This window comes from Nuphar pumila, chromosome 5, assembly GCF_984573655.1.
Source record: "Nuphar pumila chromosome 5, dmNupPumi1.hap1.1, whole genome shotgun sequence".
Taxonomy (NCBI): Eukaryota; Viridiplantae; Streptophyta; class Magnoliopsida; order Nymphaeales; family Nymphaeaceae; genus Nuphar; species Nuphar pumila.
This window is the reverse complement of record NC_143253.1, coordinates 91069188-91079555: the sequence shown is the minus strand read 5'-3', so window position 1 is coordinate 91079555 and position 10368 is coordinate 91069188. Positions and strand designations below refer to the sequence as shown.

The 10368-nt window shown below is 41.2% G+C and overlaps 1 pseudogene across 1 annotated transcript; it reads right to left on the bottom strand.

Moving 5' to 3' along the window:
* Positions 1-778: 778 nt before the first annotated feature.
* LOC149837808 (uncharacterized) lies at positions 779-2588 on the bottom strand (annotated as a pseudogene). The gene is made up of 3 exons (XR_016432129.1): positions 2130-2588; positions 1527-1712; positions 779-1453 (listed from the first exon to the last, which is right to left on the bottom strand). The product of XR_016432129.1 is annotated as an uncharacterized LOC149837808 (transcript).
* Between the last annotated feature and the right edge of the window lie 7780 nt (positions 2589-10368).

Sequence of the window (10368 nt, the reverse complement as noted above, 5' to 3'; positions counted from 1 at the left end):
TTCAACATTATTTTACTGGTTTTAACGTGTCACGTTATGATTGACATTTCATATTTTTTTTATTTTATTTTACGGTGGTCAAACGATTCAGGGCCTGATACTGACAACATTGCGTGGAACATGACTTGCTTCATCAGCAAACCTTCCAACAATTTCCTTTAATCATAATAGTCCCTCGTAAGGACGTGGTTAGCAGATTACGATCCTGCTTATTAGATTGATTCAAGGAAAAGAAAAAGAAAGAGAAGAGAATAATAGATTGGCTTATATCAACAACTACGGCTATGTCCTTCTCTTGACTCTTCTTCCCCCACACATAACCCAGCTGACACAGGCTCACAGCCAGCCTAAGGGCATCAACTTTGAGCTCACAAACCCATTGGATCAGATTTAAGCTGTCTTAGGACTTACCGAGAATTTAATTTGCTACCTGCTGCATAGCGCAGAACCTTCCAAATCATTAAGCTCACCAATGGTCTAAACGTCAAAAGCTCGATTAAATTTTATTTAAAAATGAACATGGTGCGAATACAGAGTGGAAGCGATAACTCCATCAACACACGAAAAATAAGAGACAAAAGAAACCACAATTCTAAAACCGAGGTCACAGGTCACCGAATCTCATAAACTCAATCCAAGATATGTTTAGGCCTGGGCATTTAAATCCCATTAATAATGCTTTGTGATGCAAATAAATAGTTCCAGCTATCAAATAAATTGCAGCTTGAAGTTCAAACTAGATGCTAGTAGAAATATATCCCACTGAGGCACAAGAAAATGAAAAATAAATCATTTTGATTGATCAATGGCAGATTATTTCTCTAGTACTATAATACAAAATCTATAAGCAACATTTCCCAAGAAATCCTAAATATCAAGCGATAGGCATTCAAAGGCCAAAAAAGACCTACTTCATGAATAAAAGCATACATATATAAGCAGTGCTTTTATCGAGAGAGAGAGAGCTTATAGACAATACTCCCATACAAAAAGAGGCCTAAGAATCCACTATCTATGCCAGGCTTTTTGGCTACCACAATGCTCCCTGCTATGTGCTTTCACAGAGCCTGACACCAAACAAATTCTCCACAGGCACACCAAAATCAAGGAAAAAGGAGGAAGAAGAAACCTTACCACCACCTCATTTCTTCACAAATATGGCTCCTTCTTAATCATCAAATTGGCATGAGTTGTGCAGAGGAACGGAGTTGCCAAGCTTGGTTTGATCCAACACTGCAGAGCACTGAACCTCAATAGAGAACTTTGGCTTCACAAGTTTGCCTAAAACAAAAGCTCTTGATCTCACAACAAAGGTGAGATTCATAGGGACATTGTTAGTAGGAGTTCCAGTTGTTGTCAAACTAGATCCACCACCATACAAGGGAATCCTGTTTCCTTGCAATGACACACTCAAAGTCCTCTGGCTTTTCCTCCTTTGGTAGAAACTATTGATCTGCCACAACCACAGAACCAAATCAGTGAAGCCCAAAATTCCTGTTTTTGGAGAGAGGGGATGAGATGCTTACATATCCAGTAGCCACATTCAACTGTGAGTAGTACAGGTCCAGTGGTGAAGAGGAAACATGGACTCCGAAAAAAGTCCCCGTGTTCCGATAAACAAGTTTCACAGTCGAATTCGTGGAAAGCATGATTGTCTGCACACCAGACGCATCAGATCCGGCCTGCAACGAGAAGCTCTCGAAGCTGATACTCTGTGAAAGAAAGATGCCGAATTCCAATCAAAATATGTAATTCACAAAGTCATTTCGTCTAGATCGAGCTGCCCAATTTAAGAACCTGCTTATGATAAAGACCATAAACGGCGATAGAGTTGAAGAAAGCAGAGATCTTAATGATTTTTACCACAATTGCAAAGATGGGTTTGATCAGGATTTCGAAGAAACACAGAATAAAAAAAATCCCGACCATGGTCCTTACAGATCAGATCATCCACATAGGATACAAATAGTTGGTAGTAGAATACAATAGCAGTACGGAAGAAGAGTTGTATAGATGAAGCAATGCGAAGCTAGCTTATCTAATTAGCCCGAGATCGATGCCACCCTCCCCAATTACTTCAATTTTTAGATCAGAAAAGATTAAAGAAAAAGGAATGAAAAGAAGCAGACCTTCATGGTGACGGTCGGCTTCTGGGGGCGGGCGGCTCCCCAAAGAATCAGAGAAAAGAAGGATGAAGCTGAGGACGAAGATGGGGAAGTAGCAGCGGCGCGGGATTCCTTTCGCTTCTTCCTCTTCCTCGAGCAATCCTTCCTCTTCGATGGCGGGGATTCCCCGCCAAGGCTTGCCCCTCTTGCTGGCCCTTCCGCAGTGGTCGATCTTGGTGGAGCCCGACTTGAGGGAGCCGGAGACCCTGCTGGCAGAGGACTCACGGGAGTGACGACCGACGGAGGAGTGGGAGTGGGGAGGGGAACCCATGGGGCTGAGCACTGGCGTCGAGTGCAGCGACGTCTTCTCTCCATCGTGAGAGTCGCGGGAGGGGCTCTGCACGTAGTACACGGGCCGTCGAGGCGACGATGGGGCGAGGCTCGTCACCTCCGAATCGGATTTGGCGTGCATCTTCAACCCAGCACCAGCAGGGGGGATTGCTTCTGCTCTCTCTCTCTCTTGGATCTGTCAAGGAAGAAGAGTGTGGAACAGTCTTCCTTCTGGCCCCCTCTTTTTCTGCTCTGCTTAGTTGTTTCTGCGTGAAAAGTGGGGAAGAAGAGGAGTATTTGGCGTGTCGAGAGGGAGAGAGAGAGAGAGAGAGGGAAGCTTCTGCTGCTTCTCTTTGGAGATGGTACCAGGTTGGGTGAGAGGGTTGTGTATGTTGGCCCCCGATGATTCACTGAATCCCTCGTCTGTGATCGGGGCTTTGAATGAGCACCATGTATACAAGCACATGGGGCTCGTATTCCCGTGTATATTGACATAACTTTGCATCAGACTCTGGTGTTGTTGCAAAGACTTAAGTACTCTTTATTGTTATTCTTCTCATAAAGTGATGATTTGAGAAAATAACAAAAATGCCTTTCATTCAAAAAAGAAAAAACAAATAGTTCAAAAAAAGGATAAACATGTCCTCTATCCAGAAAGTCGAGGATGATGTTGACTCTTCAAAGTCTTCTTCTTTTTCTGTTCAAAAAAAGGACAAACATGTTTTCTTCTTCTTTCTCCGTAAAACACTGTAAAACCCTTTCTCTCTCTAGAGAAAAAATCAAGGGAAACAAAGAGTTCTTTCTGAAGAAGGTCATGAACATCAACCCTCTCACTCTCTCTCCCTTCTCTCTCTACTTCTGTGCACATCCAACAGACGATCCTACATTGCTGCATCGTCATCTTCTTCTTATTCTTTCTTCGTAAAACACTGTAAAACCCTCTCTCTATGTAGAGAAGAAATCAAGAGAGGTAAAGGGTTCCTCCTGGAGAAGGCCATGAACACCAACCCTCTCACTCTCTCTCCCTTCTCTCTCTATTTGTGTGTCTGATTTAGAGTTTTTGCCCTTACAGGAGGGGGGTCTGGGGGCACCCCCCCCCCGGCGCGGATCCCGCTGCGCGGTCAGCGGGCGGGGGTCCAGGGGGGCCCGCCCCTGGCGGGGGGCTCGGGGGGCAGCGCCCTCCGGACCAAAATTTTTTTGGGCCTTTCAACAATGATTTGTAGTATTATCGGGCTTTCCTACAGCAATTTGTAGCATTTGTAGTATTATCGGGCTTTCCTAATTTGCGGAAGACACTACAAATCGCTATAGCGATTTGCGGAAGACACTACAAATCGCGGATTTGGAATATGACCTCCGGTTAGAGAGATATGACTCTGACAAGTTGGTCCTAATTTACGGAAGACACTACAAATCGCTATAGCGATTTGTGAATCGCTATAGCGATTTGCGGAAGACACTACAAATCGCTATAGCGATTTGCGAATCGCTATAGCGATTTCCGGAAGACACTACAAATCGCTATAGCGTTTCGCGATTTACGGAAGACACTACAAATGCTACAAATTGTTGTAGGAAAGCCCGATAATACTACAAATCATTGTTGGAAGGCCCAAAAAAAATTTGGTCCGGAGGGCGCTGCCCCCCGAGCCCCCCGCCAGGGGCGGGCCCCCCTGGACCCCCGCCCGCTGACCGCGCAGCGGGATCCGCGTCGGGGGGGAGCCCCCAGACCCCCCTCCTGTAAGGGCAAAAACTCTAAATCAGGCACACAAGTAGAGAGAGAGTGAGAGGGTTGGTGTTCATGGCCTTCTCCAGGAGGAACCCTTTACCTCTCTTGATTTCTTCTCTACAAAGAAAGAGGGTTTTACAGTGTTTTACGAAGAAGGAAGAAGAAGAAGATGACGATGCAGCAATGTAGGATCGTCTGTTGGATGTGCACAGAAGTAGAGAGAGAAGGGAGAGAGAGTGAGAGGGTTGATGTTCATGGCCTTCTCCAGGAAGAACTCTTTGTTTCCCTTGATTTCTTCTCTAGAGAGAGAAAGGGTTTTACAGTGTTTTACGGAGAAAGAAGAAGAAAACATGTTTGTCCTTTTTTTGAACAGAAAAAGAAGAAGACTTTGAAGAGTCAACATCATCCTCGACTTTCTGGATGGAGGACATGTTTGTCCTTTTTTTGAACTATTTGTTTTTTCTTTTTTGAATGAAAGGCATTTTTGTCATTTTCTCAAACCATCACTTTATGAGAAGAATAACAATAAAGGGTACTTAAGTCTTTGCAACAACACCAGAGTCTGATGCAAAGTTATGTCAACATACACGGGAATACGAGCCCCATGTGCTTGTATACGTGGTGCTCATTCAAAGCCCCGAACACAGACGTGGGATTCAGTGAATCATCGGGGGGGAACATATAACCTGCTTTGAGGTTGGGTTCATATGTCACAACACAATTTTTTTATGAATTGAAATCTCCACCGTCCATGGCTTTCATCGGTACCACTCCCGCAACCAATGGAGCCCACAGCAAGTGCTGACGTCATCATTATACAAAGATGAGACCTACGGAAGGTGGTGATTTTTTTTTTTTAATGATGAAGGTTTTTCCGCTGAAGCTGAAGCGGGCAATCTCCGAGTGAGGCCACCGACACTCAACCCCTTTCCAGAGCTTTACGAGGTAAAGACACAAGCACACCATCCGAGAATCGAATCTGGGAGGAAGGAATCATCACCTTTTTTTTGGGGGGCCCACTACCACTTGGATGACCTGTACGGGTTTGAGACTCGTGTAGAACCAGATTCAAACCTGACTTGAGATTAGGAGTGTCAACGGGTCGGGTTTACTTGGACCCGACCCGCACCAAACCCTATAGGGTTCGAGTACAGTGATAAATATGAAGACCCGATTAAGGCTCGAGTCTGGATCCGAAGGTCCGATTAATACATGAATTCAGATATAGTTTGTAAAATTTCATACCAGACCCTAGCTCGACCTAAGTTCGGATTAACACTCACAAATTTTCAAGGAAAAAAATTATAAAAATAGTATTTTACTAAGTATGGTCCGGGTCTGGTTTATGTAGTTCTTATCTGGTCTGGGTATGGTTTCTCTTATGGTGGGTCTGATTAGACCCAGGTTGAGACCTGATACCATACCCAAAAATTGGGGTCAGGTCTGGTTTCACCTGGGTCCGAACCAAACCTGACCTGTTGACACCTCTACTTGAGATGATGGTACCGGATCTGGATCCAGTATAATCAGACCCACCATAAGATAAAAGGTACCCCGATCTTATAAGGATTACATGAACCAGACCTTGACTATACTCAGTAAAATAATATATTTTATTATCTTTACATGAAAAATTTGTAGATTTTTAATAGAAACTCGGGTCAGGCGCAGGTTTGGTATGAAATTTCACAAACTATACCCGGATCAGTATATTAATCAGACCTTTCTTATCTGACCCGGATTCTAATCGGACCTTCTTATTTTATCACCAAAACCTCCCAGCAAATAGCGGTGTTTTCAAAACACACTTTTTGTGTTTTGGCATGCCACGTGATCACCGCTTTGGTAGCTCGGAAATTTTGAAATGCATGTTATTGACGCACCTAACAAATCTGTCCGTCCATCGTGTACAGATCAATTATTTTGAGTAATTTAGGAAAAGGGTCTAAGTGATGAGTTATTTAAAAAAAAAAATCGGCAGTTGGTTTTTTTGGTTATTAAATTTAACCACCTGTTTAAAAAACAAGCTTAGTGTTAAAATCAATCAGCTGACTTTTGTTTATTTCAATAAAACAGGACTTAAAATGAACTCGTTGTTGATTTTTTTAGCAAAAGATTAAAAGACAACAAAAGGGCAAGAGTTTCATACTTGAGTGAAGTCCGAAATAGCAGACTCTAAAACAGAGTTCGATAGGTTTTGCTTTAACCTGTTGAGGGTGGGGAATATAGCAGAGTGTCGATCTATTTCGGGCCCCACCAACTGAACCACATTTTTCTTTTGTCAAACATCAAAATAAAATGATAAAAAAAATTGAATTACTTGGTAAAATTTTTAAAAAATTGCAATTTTACACCTGTAACCTGTATTTAGAAATCATTCATATAAATCAGGTAGTTAAATGTAATAACTTAAACGTTTGGCGGTCTTTTGTAAATAGCTGATATAGCAAGTTGCTTTGCCTAAATTACCGACGACTTGGGGGGGCGTTGTACTGTTGGCCAGTGGCCAAGGCTTGTCTTATTTTTTGTTTTTAAAGGCAAGCAGGGGTTAGGCGGACCCCATACTGACAAACGTTAAAAACGGCGAAATCTATTTTTTCAAAAAACTCGCGAGAATTTGAAAAATGTTCATAAATCTCGTGTTTTTTTTTTTGCAAAATCTTGACAATAAAAAAATAAATTAAATTTTTTTTATAAGAAAATATTAATAAAATTATTTAAAAATAAAAATACACGTTTTTTTCATGATAAATAGCCGTTTAAAATATAAATATTGCGTTTAAATCACAGTATTTATGTTTTTTTCATAAATCTCACGATATTTTGAAAATCTTGCGAGAAATTGCTGTTTTAAACTTTCAGGCAATTTCTTTGCATATTATCACGAGATTTTTCATAAATCTCTTTATATTTGTCACTATGGCAGACCCTTGACAGAGCAACATCTGCCCCATGTGACAGAGGGATTCGATCCTGGGATAAGGCTGGTCTTATTGCCCGTTACACAGGAAAATGCTTTGGCACGTCATGAAATTATTTATTAGAATTTAGTTGCCTTATAATTTCATAATTGATTCCGACACACATCTTCGTAATATGGGTGTGAGAGAGACGGACTGGTAACAGTTTGCTGTTTAATTAAGGCTCTGTTTGGGAGCCTTGAATTGGAGGTGAATTGCAGTTTCTCTCAGTGCTCTCATGGTCTCTGTTGTTTGGGAGCAATGGTGTTGCCAAAACAATGAATTGAGAATGGAGTTGATGCCCACGTAACCACATTTTAACACCATTCATAATAAGATGTTTTTGACAACTCCATTCTCAAAACAATATTTTGACAGCACAGGAAAGTGGCGTTTCCATCCTAATGCGAGGCTTCCAAACAGCTAACTTCATGGAACTCTGGTTGGGTAAGCCCCTTTTTTGCTATTTATTGAATATAAGATTTGTGGGGTGGGGGTTTGTTTGTTTTTGTTGAAGCTTTGTGTCTTGCTGTGAGTTATATTTCTGGAATCCAACGTATTCCAGGACCAACCGTGGGTATCATCAATACTCTGATTGATTCAGAGCAAACTTGGCCAGGGAGAAATTTGTATTTCCCTTCTCCCACCACACTTTTTTGTGCTTGTTTCCTAAGCCTCATTATCTTTTGTTATAATTTACATGGAGAAATCACCCACATGATCAGAGAGACCTAGCGGGCTTTGCCTGCCTGCCTTATGTTCACTGTCTTGGCAACTTAAAAACTCAGTGGGCTTACCCGCTTGACGCCAGAGAGTCGCCGCCACGCTTTGGCTTGCGCAAAAGGCGACACCCATAGGATTTGAAACTAGACCACCTGTCTAGCGGCCTAGGTCCCATCCCACTGCACCAAACCCCTTTGGAGGTGGCTTATTTCAAAACTCTTTCTGTTGCTTTTGCCCATTTGAGGTCATTCACCTTGCTTTCATACCCCTATTATAGTCTTGATATTCAATCGGTAAGGACTGAGTACCTTGCAAGGTACTTGGCCCCCAAAAATGTGACACAGGCCCTCAATCACTCTGCTCTTTTATTAACATCTTTGAAACGGCTTGAACGAGAAGGTGCTGACCTCTTCGTCCCAGGTTTGGCTTTCACCGGGTGTGTGGGTGCTTTTATCTATCTGGTGAGTTATGTAAAGGCTTGGGTGTCGGTGACCCAACCCAGGGTTTACCTTGCAGGAGGATATGGGCCAATTAAGTGACCCCATTCTTGGTGAGGGCTTCTCGTCATTAAAAAAAAAATGCAAAACCAATGCAGAGGGTGGGTAAGTAAAAAAAAAAAACAATGGTCACAAATATGTAAATGAATCTTGATGTTTTCTTTTTTTTTTTTTAAAGGAAAGCTGGGTTAGGCAGACCCCATCAGTTATCATTCAACATACCACTGAGTTTGAACCTGCAACGTCCTACCATACATGCCCCAAGATGGTTATCGATTCAAAGATGCAAAATGACCTAACTTTTTAAAGGTAATAAGGGTAGAGAAGATACCCCGAGGTACGTACCAAGCACTACAACACGGAAGTTACTCATGCCAGTCATTGAACTTGCTCAATAGCCTGGCAATTTTTGCAAATACAATCAATACCTGATAAAAATTGCAAAAAAGAAAAGGCATTTATAATGAATATAATAGTGATTTTTAAAATTTTGTTGAATCATCCGGTGATTTCACAAAAAACACTAAGCAAAAAAAAAGTGGTTAGTAAAAATTAAAATCTCATTGTTCATTTCAGACTTTATAATAACTCCTAAGCCAATTTTGTAAAACCTACAAAATTTCGGTAATTATCAAAATAAATAAATGTTAAAATTCTTCAAAATAAATATGATAATATGATATGAATTTGATCCAAATGGATCTTGAATCCGAATAAGATCAAATGAATCCAGTAATTGGATTCAGTTAGGGCGAGTGGATTCGGATCCTTGATGGATATGAAATCCAATTAAAATTCGATTGGATCTCAATGGATCTAAATATGGTCGAATATCAATCAAGATCCAAAAATCTTGTTAGAGAGTTCAGAAGATCTAAAGTATATTTTAGATCCAACTCGAATTTGAGATTTGAATCCCAACCCGATTGTAATTGGATCCTGATGGATCTAAATATCTTGTGGTCCCTATTCGAGAACCAAAGAACAATTAATGAAGTTTTGTAGGTGTGTGAGAAAAGTCGGGAGAATCCACTTGGGAAAGGCGAAGCCGTTTAGGGAAAAATGCCAAACAAGATATTATCTAAATTAATTCAGACAAAACTTGTAATGAAATGGAGTGTAGCATACTGGAGAGGTTCGTTACCCCTTGGGGATTTGACACATGATCAAATCCCACCATGCTCACATAGACGTTTTTGAGAAAAACATGTTTTCTTTTTTAATAAAATGCATAAAGGCTAAGACGTGCATAAATAGTTTAACAGATACACTAATTGCAACGAAATGAAACTTAGTGCAGTGGTGGGGTTCTTTGCCCCTTTGGGGTCTGACCTTAGTTTGAACCCCCCAGTGCACATGACTTTTTGCACTGTGTCGTTTTGAACCTTTTAAAAAAAAAGAAGTGAAAACGTGGGGCTAAAAGCTCCTACGTTTTTGCCAATCCAAAGAGCAAGTGGTAACGTGGGAAGTTACCACTTGCTGAAAATGTTAAAAGGTAAAGATGTTTTTTCCTCCTTTTCCACATTTTCAAGAGATCCCTCACCACAAGAGTAGGAAGGATACCAAAAATGGAAAAAAAAATAGTTGGAAAAATAAATATTCAATTTAGAAGGAGGGGCAACATGGAAAGTTGAGTGGAACTTTAGAAAAATAGAGAAATCGTGCATGGGGGGACGTTTCCACTTTTTTTTCAAAAGTTTTGAAAAAACCTAATTAGATGGAGCTAAAATAGGGAGGAGCCCTATTAGCAAATCGTGAATCCATGATTTTTGCGCGCTCTCTCTCTCTCTCAGCCCACCAAAGGACCACCATTGTTGTTGTGTGAGTTTTCTTTCCTCACCTTACGTGAGACTTCAATCGGAATGGAAGAAAGCAACACCATTTCGAAGCATGATTCTTCAAATCGAGGTAAGGGGTATTGTATCTATATGCATATGTTTGGTGCCTTGTAGCACAAGTATACTGCAGCATCCTTCGAATGTATGTAATTGCATACAACCATTTAAAGTAATCAGGGCGGATGT